Below are 19,722 nucleotides of genomic sequence, written 5' to 3' on the forward strand. Positions count from 1 at the left end.
CTCTGCAACTATAAACTCCGCAAATAGAAACTCCACAGCTAGAAACTCCACAACATGAAACACCACAATTAGATACTCCACAACTACTAATTCTACAACTAGAAACTCCACAACTAGAAACTCCGCAACTAGAAACTCCGCAACTAGAAACTCCACAATTAGAGATTCCACAACTAGAACCTCACAACTACAGACTCCACAACTACAGACTTCACAACTAGAAACTCCACAACTAGAAACTCCACAACCAGAAACTCCACAAGTAGAAACTCCACAACTAGAAACTCCGCAACTAAAAATTCTTAACAAGAAACTTCACAACTTGAAACACCACAACTAGATACTCCACAACTACAAATTTCACAACTAGAAACTCCTCAACTAGAAAGTCTGCAACTAGAAACTTCGCAACTAGAAACTTCGCAACTAGAAACCAACAGCTAGAAACTCAACAACTTGAGACTTCGCAACTAGAAACTCGGCAACTAGAAACTCAAGAACTTGAAAGTCCACAGCTAGAAACTCCGCAACTAGAAACTCCACAACTAGAGACTCCGCAACTAGAAACTCCACAACTTGAAACTCTGCAACTCGAAACTCTGCAACTAGAAACTCCGCAACTGGAAAATCCACAACTAGAAACTTCACAACTAGAGACTCCGCAACTAGAAACTCCACAATAAGAAATTCCACAACTAGAAAACTTCGCAACTTGAAACTCCACGACTACACACTTCACAACTAAAACTCCACAACTAGAAACTCCTTGACTAGAAACTCCACAAATAGAAGCTCCACAACTAGAAACTCCACAACTTGAGATTTTCCAACTAGAAACTCGGCAACTAGAAACTCAACAACTAGAAACTCCACAACTAGAAACTTCGCAACTAGAAACTCCACAACTAGAAACTCCACAACTAGAAACTACACAACCAGAAACTCCGCCTATAGAAACTCCACAACTAGAAACTCCGCAACTAAAAACTCCACAACAAGAAACTCCACAACTATAAACACCACAACTAGATACTCCACAACTACAAATTCCACAACTAGAAATTCCGCAACTAGAAACTCCGCAACTAGAAACTCCACAACTAAAAACTCTACAACTAGAAACTCCACAACTTGAAACACCACAACTAGATACCCCACAACTACAAATTCAACAACTAGAAACTCCACAACTAGAAACTCCACAACCAGAAACTCCGCAACTAGAAACTCCACAATTAGAAAATCCGCAACTAAAAACTCTGCAACTAGAAACTCCGCAACTAGAAACTTCGCAACTAGAAACTTCACAGCTAGAAACTCCACAACTTGAGACTTCGCAACTAGAAACTCGGCAACTAGAAACTCAGGAACTGGAATCTCCACAGCTGGAAACTCCACAACTAGAAACTCCACAACTAGAAACTCCACAACTAGAAACTCCACAACTAGAAACTCTATAGCTAGAAAGTCCGCAACTAGATACTCCACAACGACAAATTCCGCAACTAGAAACTCCACAACTAGAAACTCCGCAACTAAAAACTCCGCAAATAGAAACTCCACAACTAGAGACTCCATAACTAGAAACTACACAACTAGAAATTCCACAACTACAGACTCCACAACTACAGACTCCACAACTAGAAACTCCACAACTAGAAACTCCACAACCAGAAACTCCGCAACTAGAAACTCCGTAAGTAGAATTTCCGCAACTAAAAACTCCACAACTAGAAACACCACAACATGAAACACCACAACTAGATACCCCATAACTACAAATTCAACAACTAGAAACTCCACAACTAGAAACTCTGCAACTAGAAACTCCGCAACCAAAAACTTCGCAACTAGAAACTTCGCAGCTAGAAACTCCACAACTTGAGACTTCGCAACTAGAAACTCGGCAACTAGAAACTAAAGAACTGGAAACTCCACAGCTAGAAACTCGACAACTGGAAACTCCACAACTTGAAACACCACAACTAGATACTCCACAACTACAAATTCCACAACTAGAAACTCCGCAACTAGAAACTCCGCAAGTAGAAACTCCGCAACTAGGAACTCCACAACTAGAGAGTCCACAACTAGAAACTCCACAATTACAGACTTCACAACTTCAGACTCCACTAGAAAATCCACAACTAAGAACTCCACAACTAGAAACTCCACAACTAGAAACTCCGCAACTAAAAACTCCACAACTAGAAACTCCACAACTAGAAACTCTGCAACTAGAAACTCCACAACTAGAAACTCTACAGCTAGAAAGTCCACAACTAGATACTCCACAACTACAAATTCCACAACTAGAAACTCCACAACTAGAAACTCTGCAACTAGAAACTTCGCAACTAGAAACTCCACAACTAGAAACTTCGCAACTAGAAACTCCACAACTAGAAACTCCAAAACTAGAAACTCCGCAACTAGAAACTCTACAGCTAGAAAGTCCGCATTTAGAAACTCTGCAACTATAAACTCCGCAAATAGAAACTCCACAGCTAGAAACTCCTCAACTAGAAACTCCACAACCAGAAACTGCACAACTAGAGACTCCGCAACTACAAACTCTACAGCTAGAAACTCCGCAACTTGAGACTTCGCAACTAGACACTCGGCAACTAGAATCTCAAGAACTGGAAACTCCACAGCTAGAAACTCCACAACTAGAAACTCCACAACATGAAACTCCGCGACTAGAAACTCCACAACTAGAGACTCCACAACTAGAACCTCGCCACTACAGACTTCACAACTACAGACTTCACAACTAGAAACTCCACAACTAGAAACTCCACAACCAGAAACTCTACAAGTAGAAACTCCACAACTAGACACTCCGCTACTAGGAACTCTACAACTTCAAAATCCACAACGAGAAACTTCACAACTTGAAACTCCACAACTAGATACTCCACAACTATAAACTCCACAACTAGAAACTTCACAAGTAGAAACTCCACAACTTGAAACTCCGCAACTAGAAACTCCGCAAGTAGAAACTCTGCAACTAGAAAACTCCGCAACTACGAACTCCGCAACTAGAAACTCCGCAACTAGAAACTCCACAGCTAGAAACTCCACAACTAGAAACTCCACAACTAGAGACTCCACAACTAAAACTCCACAACTAGAAACTCCATGACTAGAAACTCCACAAATAAAAACTCCACAACTAGAAACTCCACAACTTGAGACTTTGCAACTAGAAACTCGGCAACTAGAAACTCAACAACTAGAAACTCCACAACTAGAAACTCCACAACTAGAAACTCCACAACTTGGAACGCCACAACTAGATACTCCACAACTACAAATTACACAACTAGAAACTCCACAACTAAAAACTCTGCAACTAGAAACTCCACAAATAGACACTCTACAGCTAGAAAGTCCGCAACTAGATACTGCACAACTACAAATTCCACAACTAGAAACTCCACAACTAGAAACTCCGCAACTAGGAACTCCACAGCTAGAGACTCCATAACTAGAAACTCCACAACTAGAAACTCGACAACCACAGACTCCACAACTACAGACTCCACAACTAGAAACTCCACAACTAGAAACTCAACAACTAGAAACTCCACAACTAGAAACTTCGCAACTAGAAACTCCACAACTAGAAACTCCACAACTAGAAACTACACAACCAGAAACTCCGCCTATAGAAACTCCACAACTAGAAACTCCGCAACTAAAAACTCCACAACAAGAAACTCCACAACTATAAACACCACAACTAGATACTCCACAACTACAAATTCCACAACTAGAAATTCCGCAACTAGAAACTCCGCAACTAGAAACTCCACAACTAAAAACTCTACAACTAGAAACTCCACAACTTGAAACACCACAAATAGATACCCCACAACTACAAATTCAACAACTAGAAACTCCACAACTAGAAACTCCACAACCAGAAACTCCGCAACTAGAAACTCCACAATTAGAAAATCCGCAACTAAAAACTCCACAACTAGAAACTCCACAACTTGAAACACCACAATAAGATACCCCACAACTACAAATTCAACAACTAGAAACTCCACAACTAGAAATTCTGCAACTAGAAACTCCGCAACTAGAAACTTCGCAACTAGAAACTTCACAGCTAGAAACTCCACAACTTGAGACTTCGCAACTAGAAACTCGGCAACTAGAAACTCAAGAACTGGAATCTCCACAGCTGGAAACTCCACAACTAGAAACTCCACAACTAGAAACTCCACAACTAGAAACTCCACAACTAGAAACTCTACAGCTGGAAACTCCACAACTAGAAACTCCACAACTAGAAACTCCACAACTAGAAACTCCACAACTAGAAACTCTACAGCTAGAAAGTCCGCAACTAGATACTCCACAACTAGAGACTCCATAACTAGAAACTACACAACTAGAAATTCCACAACTACAGACTCCACAACTACAGACTCCACAACTAGAAACTCCACAACTAGAAACTCCACAACCAGAAACTCCACAAGTAGAAACTCCACAACTAGAAACTCCGCAACTAAAAACTCCACAACTAGAAACACCACAACATGAAACACCACAACTAGAGACTCCACAACTACAAATTCCACAACTAGAAACTCCACAACTAGAAACTCTGCAACTAGAAACTCCGCAACCAAAAACTTCGCAACTAGAAACTTCGCAGCTAGAAACTCCACAACTTGAGACTTCGCAACTAGAAACTCGGCAACTAGAAACTCAAGAACTTGAAAGTCCTCAGCAAGAAACTCCGCAACTAGGAACTCCACAACTAGAGACTCCGCAACTAGAAACTCCACAACTTGAAACTCTGCAACTCGAAACTCTGCAACTAGAAACTCCGCAAATGGAAAATCCACAACTAGAAACTTCACAACTAGAGACTCCGCAACTATAAACTCCACAATAAGAAATTCCACAACTAGAATTTCCACTACTAGAAACTCTACAACTAGAGAGTGCACAAGTGGAGACTTCGCATTTACAAACTCCTCAGATAAAAACTACGCAACTAGAAACTCCACGACTAGAGAGTCCATAAGTAGAAACTCCACAGCTAGAATTTCCACAACTTGAAACCCCAAAACTAGAAACACCGCAACTAGGAACTCCGCAACTAGAAATATTACAACTAGAAACTCGAAAACTAAAAACTCCAACTAGAAACTCTATAACTATAAACTCCACAATAAGAAACTCCACAACTAGAAACTCCACAACTAGAGACTGCACAACTGGAGACTTCACATTAAGAAACTCCTCAGATAGAAACTACACAACTAGAAACTCAACGACTAGAGAGTCCATAAGTAGAAACTCCACAGCTAGAATTTCAACAACTAGAAACCGCACAACTAGAAACTCCGCAACAAGGAACTCCGCAACTAGAAAATCTACAACTTGAAACTCGAAAACTAAAAACTCCAACTAGAAACTCCAACTAGAAACTCCAACTAGAAACTCCACAACTAGAAACTCTACAACTAGACACTTCGCAACTAGAAATTCCACAACTAGAGTCTCCACAACTAGAAAACTTCGCAACTTCAAACTCCACGACTAGACACTTCACAACTAAAACTCCACAACTAGAAACTCCTTGACTAGAAACTCCACAAATGGAAACTCCACAACTAGAAACTCCACAACTTGAGACTTTCCAACTAGAAACTCGGCGACTAGAAACTCCACAACTAGAAACTCCACAACTACAAACTCCGCAACTAGAAACTCCACAGCTAGAAAGTCCGCATTTATAAACTCTGCAACTATAAACTCCGCAAATAGAAACTCCACAGCTAGAAACTCCACAACATGAAACACCACAATTAGATACTCCACAACTACTAATTCTACAACTAGAAACTCCACAACTAGAAACTCCGCAACTAGAAACTCCGCAACTAGAAACTCCACAATTAGAGATTCCACAACTAGAACCTCACAACTACAGACTCAACAACTACAGACTTCACAACTAGAAACTCCACAACTAGAAACTCCGCAACTAAAAATTTCACAACTAGAAACTCCACAACTAGAAAGTCTGCAACTAGAAACTTCGCAACTAGAAACTTCGCAACTAGAAACCAACAGCTGGAAACTCAACAACTTGAGACTTCGCAACTAGAAACTCGGCAACTAGAAACTCAAGAACTTGAAAGTCCACAGCTAGAAACTCCGCAACTAGAAACTCCACAACTAGAGACTCCGCAACTAGAAACTCCACAACTTGAAACTCTGCAACTCGAAACTCTGCAACTAGAAACTCCGCAACTGGAAAATCCACAACTAGAAACTTCACAACTAGAGACTCCGCAACTAGAAACTCCACAATAAGAAATTCCACAACTAGAAAACTTCGCAACTTGAAACTCCACGACTACACACTTCACAACTAAAACTCCACAACTAGACACTCCTTGACTAGAAACTCCACAAATAGAAGCTCCACAACTAGAAACTCCACAACTTGAGATTTTCCAACTAGAAACTCGGCAACTAGAAACTCAACAACTAGAAACTCCACAACTAGAAACTTCGCAACTAGAAACTCCACAACTAGAAACTCCACAACTAGAAACTCCGCAACTAGAAACTCCGCAACTTGAGACTTCGCAACTAGACACTCGGCAACTAGAATCTCAAGAACTGGAAACTCCACAGCTAGAATCTCCACAACTAGAAACTCCACAACATGAAACTCCGCAACTAGAAACTCCACAACTAGAAACTCCACAACTAGAACCTCGCCACTACAGACTTCACAACTACAGACTTCACAACTAGAAACTCCACAACTAGAAACTCCACAACCAGAAACTCTACAAGTAGAAACTCCACAACTAGACACTCCACTACTAGGAACTCTACAACTTCAAAATCCACAACGAGAAACTTCACAACTTGAAACTCCACAACTAGATACTCCACAACTATAAACTCCACAACTAGAACTTTCACAAGTAGAAACTCCACAACTTGAAACTCCGCCACTAGAAACTCCGCAAGTAGAAACTCTGCAACTAGAAAACTCCGCAACTACGAACTCCGCAACTAGAAACTCCGCAACTAGAAACTCCACAGCTAGAAACTCCACAACTAGAAACTCCACAACTAGAGACTCCACAACTAAAACTCCACAACTAGAAACTCCATGACTAGAAACTCCACAAATAAAAACTCCACAACTAGAAACTCCACAACTTGAGACTTTGCAACTAGAAACTCGGCAACTAGAAACTCAACAACTAGAAACTCCACAACTAGAAACTCCACAACTAGAAAATCCACAACTTGAAACGCCACAACTAGATACTCCACAACTACAAATTACACAACTAGAAACTCCACAACTAGAAACTCTACAACTAGAAACTCCACAAATAAACACTCTACAGCTAGAAAGTCCGCAACTAGATACTGCACAACTACAAATTCCACAACTAGAAACTCCACAACTAGAAACTCCGCAACTAGGAACTCCACAACCAGAAACTCCACAAGTAGAAACTCCACAACTAGAAACTCCGCAACTAAAAATTCTTAACAAGAAACTCCACAACTTGAAACACCACAACTAAAGACTCCACAACTACAAATTCCACAACTAGAAACTCCACAACTAGAAACTCCACAACCAGAAACTCCGCAACTAGAAACTCCACAATTAGAAAATCCGCAACTAAAAACTCCACAACTAGAAACTCCACAACTTGAAACACCACAATAAGATACCCCACAACTACAAATTCAACAACTAGAAACTCCACAACTAGAAACTCTGCAACTAGAAACTCCGCAACTAGAAACTTCGCAACTAGAAACTTCACAGCTAGAAACTCCACAACTTGAGACTTCGCAACTAGAAACTCGGCAACTAGAAACTCAAGAACTGGAATCTCCACAGCTGGAAACTCCACAACTAGAAACTCCACAACTAGAAACTCCACAACTAGAAACTCCACAACCAGAAACTCTACAGCTAGAAAGTCCGCAACTAGATACTCCACAACGACAAATTCCGCAACTAGAAACTCCACAACTAGAAACTCCGCAACTAGAAACTCCGCAAATAGAAACTCCACAACTAGAGACTCCATAACTAGAAACTCCACAACTAGAAATTCCACAACTACAGACTCCACAACTACAGACTCCACAACTAGAAACTCCACAACTAGAAACTCCACAACCAGAAACTCCGCAACTAGAAACTCCGTAAGTAGAATTTCCGCAACTAAAAACTCCACAACTAGAAACACCACAACATGAAACACCACAACTAGATACCCCATAACTACAAATTCAACAACTAGAAACTCCACAACTAGAAACTCTGCAACTAGAAATTCCGCAACCAAAAACTTCGCAACTAGAAACTTCGCAGCTAGAAACTCCACAACTTGAGACTTCGCAACTAGAAACTCGGCAACTAGAAACTAAAGAACTGGAAACTCCACAGCTAGAAACTCGACAACTGGAAACTCCACAACTTGAAACACCACAACTAGATACTCCACAACTACAAATTCCACAACTAGAAACTCCGCAACTAGAAACTCCGCAAGTAGAAACTCCGCAACTAGGAACTCCACAACTAGAGATTCCACAACTAGAAACTCCACAACTACAGACTCCACAACTTCAGACTCCACTAGAAAATCCACAACTAAGAACTCCACAACTAGAAACTCCACAACTAGAAACTCCGCAACTAAAAACTCCACAACTAGAAACTCCACAACTAGAAACTCTGCAACTAGAAACTCCACAACTAGAAACTCTACAGCTAGAAAGTCCACAACTAGATACTCCACAAATACAAATTCCACAACTAGAAACTCCACAACTAGAAACTCTGCAACTAGAAACTTCGCAACTAGAAACTCCACAACTAGAAACTTCGCAACTAGAAACTCCACAACTAGAAACTCCACAACTAGAAACTCCGCAACTAGAAACTCTACAGCTAGAAAGTCCGCATTTAGAAACTCTGCAACTATAAACTCCGCAAATAGAAACTCCACAGCTAGAAACTCCTCAACTAGAAACTCCACAACCAGAAACTGCACAACTAGAGACTCCGCAACTACAAACTCTACAGCTAGAAACTCCGCAACTTGAGACTTCGCAACTAGACACTCGGCAACTAGAATCTCAAGAACTGGAAACTCCACAGCTAGAAACTCCACAACTAGAAACTCCACAACATGAAACTCCGCAACTAGAAACTCCACAACTAGAGACTCCACAACTAGAACCTCGCCACTACAGACTTCACAACTACAGACTTCACAACTAGAAACTCCACAACCAGAACCTCTACAAGTAGAAACTCCACAACTAGACACTCCGCTACTAGGAACTCTACAACTTCAAAATCCACAACGAGAAACTTCACAACTTGAAACTCCACAACTAGATACTCCACAACTAGAAACTCCACAACTAGAAACTTCACAAGTAGATACTCCACAACTTGAAACTCCGCAACTAGAAACTCCGCAAGTAGAAACTCTGCAACTAGAAAACTCCGCAACTACGAACTCCGCAACTAGAAACTCCGCAACTAGAAACTCCACAGCTAGAAACTCCACAACTAGAAACTCCACAACTAGAGACTCCACAACTAAAACTCCACAACTAGAAACTCCATGACTAGAAACTCCACAAATAAAAACTCCACAACTAGAAACTCCACAACTTGAGACTTTGCAACTAGAAACTCCACAACTTGGAACGCCACAACTAGATACTCCACAACTACAAATTACACAACTAGAAACTCCACAACTAGAAACTCTGCAACTAGAAACTCCACAAATAGACACTCTACAGCTAGAAAGTCCGCAACTAGATACTGCACAACTACAAATTCCACAACTAGAAACTCCACAACTAGAAACTCCGCAACTAGGAACTCCACAGCTAGAGACTCCATAACTAGAAACTCCACAACTAGAAACTCGACAACCACAGACTCCACAACTACAGACTCCACAACTAGAAACTCCACAACTAGAAACTCCACAACCAGAAACTCCACAAGTAGAAACTCCACAACTAGAAACTCCGCAACTAAAAATTCTTAACAAGAAACTCCACAACTTGAAACACCACAACTAGAGACTCCACAACTACAAATTCCACAACTAGAAACTCCACAACTAGAAACTCTGCAACTAGAAACTTCGCAACTAGAAACTTCACAACTAGAAACTAAAGGCTAGAAACTCCACAACTTGAGACTTCGCAACTAGAAACTCGGCAACTAGAAACTCAAGAACTTGAAAGTCCTCAGCAAGAAACTCCGCAACTAGAAACTCCACAACTAGAGACTCCGCAACTAGAAACTCCACAACTTGAAACTCTGCAACTCGAAACTCTGCAACTAGAAACTCCGCAACTGGAAAATCCACAACTAGAAACTTCACAACTAGAGACTCCGCAACTATAAACTCCACAATAAGAAATTCCACAACTAGAATTTCCACTACTAGAAACTCTACAACTAGAGAGTGCACAAGTGGAGACTTCGCATTTACAAACTCCTCAGATAAAAACTACGCAACTAGAAACTCCACGACTAGAGAGTCCATAAGTAGAAACTCCACAGCTAGAATTTCCACAACTTGAAACCCCAAAACTAGAAACACCGCAACTAGGAACTCCGCAACTAGAAAATCTACAACTAGAAACTCGAAAACTAAAAACTCCAACTAGAAACTCTATAACTATAAACTCCACAATAAGAAACTCCACAACTAGAAACTCCACAACTAGAGACTGCACAACTGGAGACTTCACATTAAGAAACTCCTCAGATAGAAACTACACAACTAGAATCTCAACGACTAGAGAGTCCATAAGTAGAAACTCCACAGCTAGAATTTCAACAACTAGAAACCGCACAACTAGAAACTCCGCAACAAGGAACTCCGCAACTAGAAAATCTACAACTTGAAACTCGAAAACTAAAAACTCCAACTAGAAACTCCAACTAGAAACTCCAACTAGAAACTCCACAACTAGAAACTCTACAACTAGACACTTCGCAACTAGAAATTCCACAACTAGAGTCTCCACAACTAGAAAACTTCGCAACTTCAAACTCCACGACTAGACACTTCACAACTAAAACTCCACAACTAGAAACTCCTTGACTAGAAACTCCACAAATGGAAACTCCACAACTAGAAACTCCACAACTTGAGACTTTCCAACTAGAAACTCGGCGACTAGAAACTCAACAACTAGAAACTCCACAACTAGAAACTCCACAACTACAAACTCCGCAACTAGAAACTCCACAGCTAGAAAGTCCGCATTTATAAACTCTGCAACTATAAACTCCGCAAATAGAAACTCCACAGCTAGAAACTCCACAACATGAAACACCACAATTAGATACTCCACAACTACTAATTCTACAACTAGAAACTCCACAACTAGAAACTCCGCAACTAGAAACTCCGCAACTAGAAACTCCACAATTAGAGATTCCACAACTAGAACCTCACAACTACAGACTCAACAACTACAGACTTCACAACTAGAAACTACACAACTAGAAACTCCGCAACTAAAAATTTCACAACTAGAAACTCCACAACTAGAAAGTCTGCAACTAGAAACTTCGCAACTAGAAACTTCGCAGTTAGAAACCAACAGCTAGAAACTCAACAACTTGAGACTTCGCAACTAGAAACTCGGCAACTAGAAACTCAAGAACTTGAAAGTTCACAGCTAGAAATTCCGCAACTAGAAACTCCACAACTAGAGACTCCGCAACTAGAAACTCCACAACTTGAAACTCTGCAACTCGAAACTCTGCAACTAGAAACTCCGCAACTGGAAAATCCACAACTAGAAACTTCACAACTAGAGACTCCGCAACTAGAAACTCCACAATAAGAAATTCCACAACTAGAAAACTTCGCAACTTGAAACTCCACGACTACACACTTCACAACTAAAACTCCACAACTAGAAACTCCTTGACTAGAAACTCCACAAATAGAAGCTCCACAACTAGAAACTCCACAACTTGAGATTTTCCAACTAGAAACTCGGCAACTAGAAACTCAACAACTAGAAACTCCACAACTAGAATCTTCGCAACTAGAAACTCCACAACTAGAAACTCCACAACTAGAAACTCCGCAACTAGAAACTCCACAGCTAGAAAGTCCGCATTTAGAAACTCTGCAACTATAAACTCCGCAAATAGAAACTCCACAGCTAGAAACTCCTCAACTAGAAACTCCACAACCAGAAACTGCACAACTATAGACTCCGCAACTACAAACTCCACAGCTAGAAACTCCGCAACTTGAGACTTCGCAACTAGACACTCGGCAACTAGAATCTCAAGAACTGGAAACTCCACAGCTAGAAACTCCACAACTAGAAACTCCACAACATGAAACTCCGCAACTAGAAACTCCACAACTAGAAACTCCACAACTAGAACCTCGCCACTACAGACTTCACAACTACAGACTTCACAACTAGAAACTCCACAACTAGAAACTCCACAACCAGAAACTCTACAAGTAGAAACTCCACAACTAGACACTCCGCTACTAGGAACTCTACAACTTCAAAATCCACAACGAGAAACTTCACAACTTGAAACTCCACAACTAGATACTCCACAACTATAAACTCCACAGCTAGAACTTTCACAAGTAGAAACTCCACAACTTGAAACTCCGCCACTAGAAACTCCGCAAGTAGAAACTCTGCAACTAGAAAACTCCGCAACTACAAATCCGCAACTAGAAACTCCGCAACTAGAAACTCCACAGCTAGAAACTCCACAACTAGAAACTCCACAACTAGAGACTCCACAACTAAAACTCCACAACTAGAAACTCCATGACTAGAAACTCCACAAATAAAAACTCCACAACTAGAAACTCCACAACTTGAGACTTTGCAACTAGAAACTCGGCAACTAGAAACTCAACAACTAGAAACTCCACAACTAGAAACTCCACAACTAGAAAATCCACAACTTGAAACGCCACAACTAGATACTCCACAACTACAAATTACACAACTAGAAACTCCACAACTAGAAACTCTACAACTAGAAACTCCACAAATAGACACTCTACAGCTAGAAAGTCCGCAACTAGATACTGCACAACTACAAATTCCACAACTAGAAACTCCACAACTAGAAACTCCACAACTAGGAACTCCACAACCAGAAACTCCACAAGTAGAAACTCCACAACTAGAAACTCCGCAACTAAAAATTCTTAACAAGAAACTCCACAACTTGAAACACCACAACTAAAGACTCCACAACTACAAATTCCACAACTAGAAACTCCACAACTAGAAACTCTGCAACTAGAAACTTCGCAACTAGAAACTTCGCAACTAGAAACTAATAGCTAGAAACTCCACAACTTGAGACTTCGCAACTAGAAACTCGGCAACTAGAAACTCAAGAACTTGAAAGTCCACAGCAAGAAACTCCGCAACTAGAAACTCCACAACTAGAGACTCCGCAACTAGAAACTCCACAACTTGAAACTCTGCAACTCGAAACTCTGCAACTAGAAACTCCGCAACTGGAAAATCCACAACTAGAAACTTCACAACTAGAGACTCCGCAACTATAAACTCCACAATAAGAAATTCCACAACTAGAATTTCCACTACTAGAAACTCTACAACTAGAGAGTGCACAAGTGGAGACTTCGCATTTACAAACTCCTCAGATAAAAACTACGCAACTAGAAACTCCACGACTAGAGAGTCCATAAGTAGAAACTCCACAGCTAGAATTTCCACAACTAGAAACCCCAAAACTAGAAACTCCGCAACTAGAAAATCTACAACTAGAAACTCGAAAACTAAAAACTCCAACTAGAAACTCTATAACTATAAACTCCACAATAAGAAACTCCACAACTAGAAACTCCACAACTAGAGACTGCGCAACTGGAGACTTCACATTAAGAAACTCCTCAGATAGAAACTACACAACTAGAAACTCAACGACTAGAGAGTCCATAAGTAGAAACTCCACAGCTAGAATTTCAACAACTAGAAACCGCACAACTAGAAACTCCGCAACAAGGAACTCCGCAACTAGAAAATCTACAACTTGAAACTCGAAAACTAAAAACTCCAACTAGAAACTCCAACTAGAAACTCCAACTAGAAACTCCACAACTAGAAACTCTACAACTAGAAACTTCGCAACTAGAAATTCCACAACTAGAGTCTCCACAACTAGAAAACTTCGCAACTTCAAACTCCACGACTAGACACTTCACAACTAAAACTCCACAACTAGAAACTCCTTGACTAGAAACTCCACAAATGGAAACTCCACAACTAGAAACTCCACAACTTGAGACTTTCCAACTAGAAACTCGGCGACTAGAAACTCAACAACTAGAAACTCCACAACTAGAAACTCCACAACTAGAAACTCCACAACTACAAACTCCGCAACTAGAAACTCCACAGCTAGAAAGTCCGCATTTATAAACTCTGCAACTATAAACTCCGCAAATAGAAACTCCACAGCTAGAAACTCCACAACATGAAACACCACAATTAGATACTCCACAACTACTAATTCTACAACTAGAAACTCCACAACTAGAAACTCCGCAACTAGAAACTCCGCAACTAGAAACTCCACAATTAGAGATTCCACAACTAGAACCTCACAACTACAGACTCCACAACTACAGACTTCACAACTAGAAACTCCACAACTAGAAACTCCACAACCAGAAACTCCACAAGTAGAAACTCCACAGCTAGAAACTCCGCAACTAAAAATTCTTAACAAGAAACTCCACAACTTGAAACACCACAACTAGATACTCCACAACTACAAATTCCACAACTAGAAACTCCACAACTAGAAACTCCGCAACTAGAAACTCCACAACTAGAAACTCTACAGCTAGAAAGTCCGCAACCAGAAACTCCGCAACTACAAACTCCGCTACTAGAAACTCCGCAACTAGAAACTCCGCAACTAGAAACTTCGCAACTAGAAACTAACAGCTAGAAACTCAACAACTTGAGACTTCGCAACTAGAAACTCGGCAACTAGAAACTCAAGAACTTGAAAGTCCACAGCTAGAAACTCCGCAACTAGAAACTCCACAACTAGAGACTCCGCAACTAGAAACTCCACAACTTGAAACTCTGCAACTCGAAACTCTGCAACTAGAAACTCCGCAACTGGAAAATCCACAACTAGAAACTTCACAACTAGAGACTCCGCAACTAGAAACTCCACAATATGAAATTCCACAACTAGAAAACTTCGCAACTTGAAACTCCACGACTACACACTTCACAACTAAAACTCCACAACTAGAAACTCCTTGACTAGAAACTCCACAAATAGAAGCTCCACAACTAGAAACTCCACAACTTGAGATTTTCCAACTAGAAACTCGGCAACTAGAAACTCAACAACTAGAAACTCCACAACTAGAAACTTCGCAACTAGAAACTCCACAACTAGAAACTCCACAACTATAAACTCCGCAAATAGAAACTCCACAGCTAGAAACTGCTCAACTAGAAACTCCACAACCAGAAACTGCACAACTAGAGACTCCGCAACTACAAACTCCACAGCTAGAAACTCCGCAACTTGAGACTTCGCAACTAGACACTCGGCAACTAGAATCTCAAGAACTGGAAACTCCACAGCTAGAAACTCCACAACTAGAAACTCCACAACATGAAACTCCGCAACTAGAAACTCCACATTTAGAGACTCCACAACTAGAACCTCGTCACTACAGACTTCACAACTACAGAATTCACAACTAGAAACTCCACAACTAGAAACTCCACAACCAGAAACTCTACAAGTAGAAACTCCACAACTAGACACTCCGCTACTAGGAACTCTACAACTTCAAAATCCACAACGAGAAACTTCACAACTTGAAACTCCACAACTAGATACTCCACAACTATAAACTCCACAACTAGAAACTTCACAAGTAGAAACTCCACAACTTGAAACTCCGCAACTAGAAACTCTGCAACTAGAAAACTCCGCAACTACGAACTCCGCAACTAGAAACTCCGCAACTAGAAACTCCACAGCTAGAAACTCCACAACTAGAAACTCCACAACTAGAGACTCCACAACTAAAACTCCACAACTAGAAACTCCATGACTAGAAAACTCCACAAATAAAAACTCCACAACTCGAAACTCCACAACTTGAGACTTTGCAACTAGAAACTCGGCAACTAGAAAGTCAACAATAAGAAACTCCGCAACTAGAAACTCCACAACTAGACACTGCAGAACTGGAGACTTCACATTTAGAAACTTCTCAGATAGAAACTACACAACTAGAAACTCAACGACTAGAGAGTCCATAAGTAGAAACTCCACAGCTAGAATTTCAACAACTAGAAACCCCACAACTAGAAACTCTGCAACTAGGAACTCCGCAACTAGAAAATCTACAACAATAAACTCGAAAACTAAAAACTCAACTAGAAACTCCAACTAAAAACTCCACATTTAGAAACTCCACAACTAGACACTTCGCAACTAAAAATTTCACAACTAGAGTCTCCACAACTAGAAAACTTCGCAACTAGAAACTCCACAACTACAAACTCAAGTACAAACTCTCCAACTAGAAACTACACAACTAGAAAATCCGCAACTAGAAACTCCGCAACTAGAAAATCCACAACTAGAAACTTCCCAACTAGAGACTCCACTACTAGAAACTCCACAACTAGAGACTGCACAACTGGAGACTTCGCAGTTAGAAACTCTTCAGGTAGAAACTACACAACTAGAAACTCCGCAACTAGGAACTCCGCAACTAGAAAATCTACAACTAGAAACTCGAAAACTAAAAACTCCAACTAGAAACTCCATATCTAGAAACTCCACAACAAGAAACTCCACAACTAGAAACTCCACAACTGGAGACTGCACAACTGGAGACTTCACATTTCGAAACTCCTCAGATAGAAAGAACACAACTATAAACTCCACGACTAGAGAGTCCATAAGTAGAAACTCCACAGCTAGAATTTCAACAACTAGAAACCGCACAACTATAAACTCCGCAACTAGAAACTGCGCAACTAGAAAACTCCGCAACTAGAAACTCCGCAACTAGAAACTCCACAGCTAGAAACTCTACAACCTGAAACTTCACAACTAGAGACTCCACAACTAGAGACTCCTTGACGAGAAACTCCACAAATAAAAACTCCACAACTAGAAACTCCACAACTTGAGACTTTGCAACTAGAACTCGGCAACTAGAAACTCAACAACTAGAAACTCCACAACTAGAAACTCCACAACTAGCAACTCCACAACTTGGAACACCACAACTAGATACTCCACAACTACAAATTACACAACTAGAAACTCCACAACTAGAAACTCCGCAACTAGAAACTCCACAACTAGAAACTCTACAGCTAGAAAGTCCGCAACCAGAAACTCCGCAACTACAAACTCCGCTACTAGAAACTCCGCAACTAGAAACTCCGCAACTAGAAATTCCACAGCTAGAGACTCGACAACTAGAGAGTCCACAACTAAAAACGCCACAACTAGAAGCTCCAAAACTAGAAACTCCACAATTAGAAACTCCGCAACTAGAAACCCGACAACTAGAAACTCCACAACTAGAAACTCCACACCTATAAATTCCACAACTTGAAAATTCACTACTGGAAGCTCCACAACTAGAAACTCCGCAACTAGAAACTTCACAGTTAGAAAGTCCGCCACTAGAAACTCTGCAACTAGAAACTCTGCAACTAGAAACTCCACAGCTAGAAACTCCACAACTAGAAACTCCACAACTAGAAACTCTACAACTACAGACTCCGCAACTAGAAAACTCCGCAACTAGACACTCCACAACTAGGAACTCCACAACTAGACACTCCGCAACTAAGAACTCTACAACTTCAAAATCCGCAACGAGAAACTTCACAACTTGAAACTCCACAAGTAGATACTCCACAACTATAAGCTCCACAACTAGAAACTCTGCAAATAGAAACTCCGCAGCTAGAAACTTCGCAACTAGAAACTTCACAGCTAGAAACTCCACAACTAGAAACTCCGCAACTACAGACTTCACAACTAGAAACTCCACAACTAAAAACTCCACAACCAGAAACTCCGCAACTAGAAACTCCGCTACTAGAAACTCCACAGCTAGAAACTCCACAACTAGAAACTCTACAACTAGACACTTCGCAACTAGAAATTCCACAACTAGAGTCTCCACAACTAGAAAACTTCGCAACTTCAAACTCCACGACTAGACACTTCACAACTAAAACTCCACAACTAGAAACTCCTTGACTAGAAACTCCACAAATGGAAACTCCACAACTAGAAACTCCACAACTTGAAACTTTCCAACTAGAAACTCGGCGACTAGAAACTCAACAACTAGAAACTCCACAACTAGAAACTCCACAACTAGAAACTCCACAACTACAAACTCCGCAACTAGAAACTCCACAGCTAGAAAGTCCGCATTTATAAACTCTGCAACTATAAACACCGCAAATAGAAACTCCACAGCTAGAAACTCCACAACATGAAACACCACAATTAGATACTCCACAACTACTAATTCTACAACTAGAAACTCCACAACTAGAAACTCCGCAACTAGAAACTCCGCAACTAGAATCTCCAGAATTAGAGATTCCACAACTAGAACCTCACAACTACAGACTCCACAACTACAGACTTCACAACTAGAAACTCCACAACTAGAAACTCCACAACCAGAAACTCCACAAGTAGAAACTCCACAACTTGAAACACCACAACTAGATACTCCACAACTACAAATTCCACAACTAGAAACTCCACAACTAGAAAGTCTGCAACTAGAAACTTCGCAACTAGAAACTTCGCAACTAGAAACTAACAGCTAGAAACTCAACAACTTGAGACATCGCAACTAGAAACTCGGCAACTAGAAACTCAAGAACTTGAAAGTCCACAGCTAGAAACTCCGCCACTAGAAACTCCACAACTAGAGACTCCGCCACTAGAAACTCCACAACTTGAAACTCTGCAACTCGAAACTCTGCAACTAGAAACTCCGCAACTGGAAAATCCACAACTAGAAACTTCACAACTAGAGACTCCGCAACTAGAAACTCCACAATAAGAAATTCCACAACTAGAAAACTTCGCAACTTGAAACTCCACGACTACACACTTCACAACTAAAACTCCACAACTAGAAACTCCTTGACTAGAAACTCCACAAATAGAAGCTCCACAACTAGAAACTCCACAACTTGAGATTTTCCAACTAGAAACTCGGCAACTAGAAACTCAACAACTAGAAACTCCACAACTTGAAACTTCGCAACTAGAAACTCCACAACTAGAAACTCCACAACTAGAAACTCCGCAACTAGAAACTCCACAGCTAGAAAGTCCGCATTTAGAAACTCTGCAACTATAAACTCCGCAAATAGAAACTCCACAGCTAGAAACTCCTCAACTAGAAACTCCACAACCAGAAACTGCACAACTAGAGACTCCGCAACTACAAACTCCACAGCTAGAAACTCCGCAACTTGAGACTTCGCAACTAGACACTCGGCAACTAGAATCTCAAGAACTGGAAACTCCACAGCTAGAAACTCCACAACTAGAAACTCCACAACATG

Source organism: Rhipicephalus microplus, chromosome 6 (assembly GCF_043290135.1).
Source record: "Rhipicephalus microplus isolate Deutch F79 chromosome 6, USDA_Rmic, whole genome shotgun sequence".
In the NCBI taxonomy this organism is placed as follows: domain Eukaryota; kingdom Metazoa; phylum Arthropoda; class Arachnida; order Ixodida; family Ixodidae; genus Rhipicephalus; species Rhipicephalus microplus.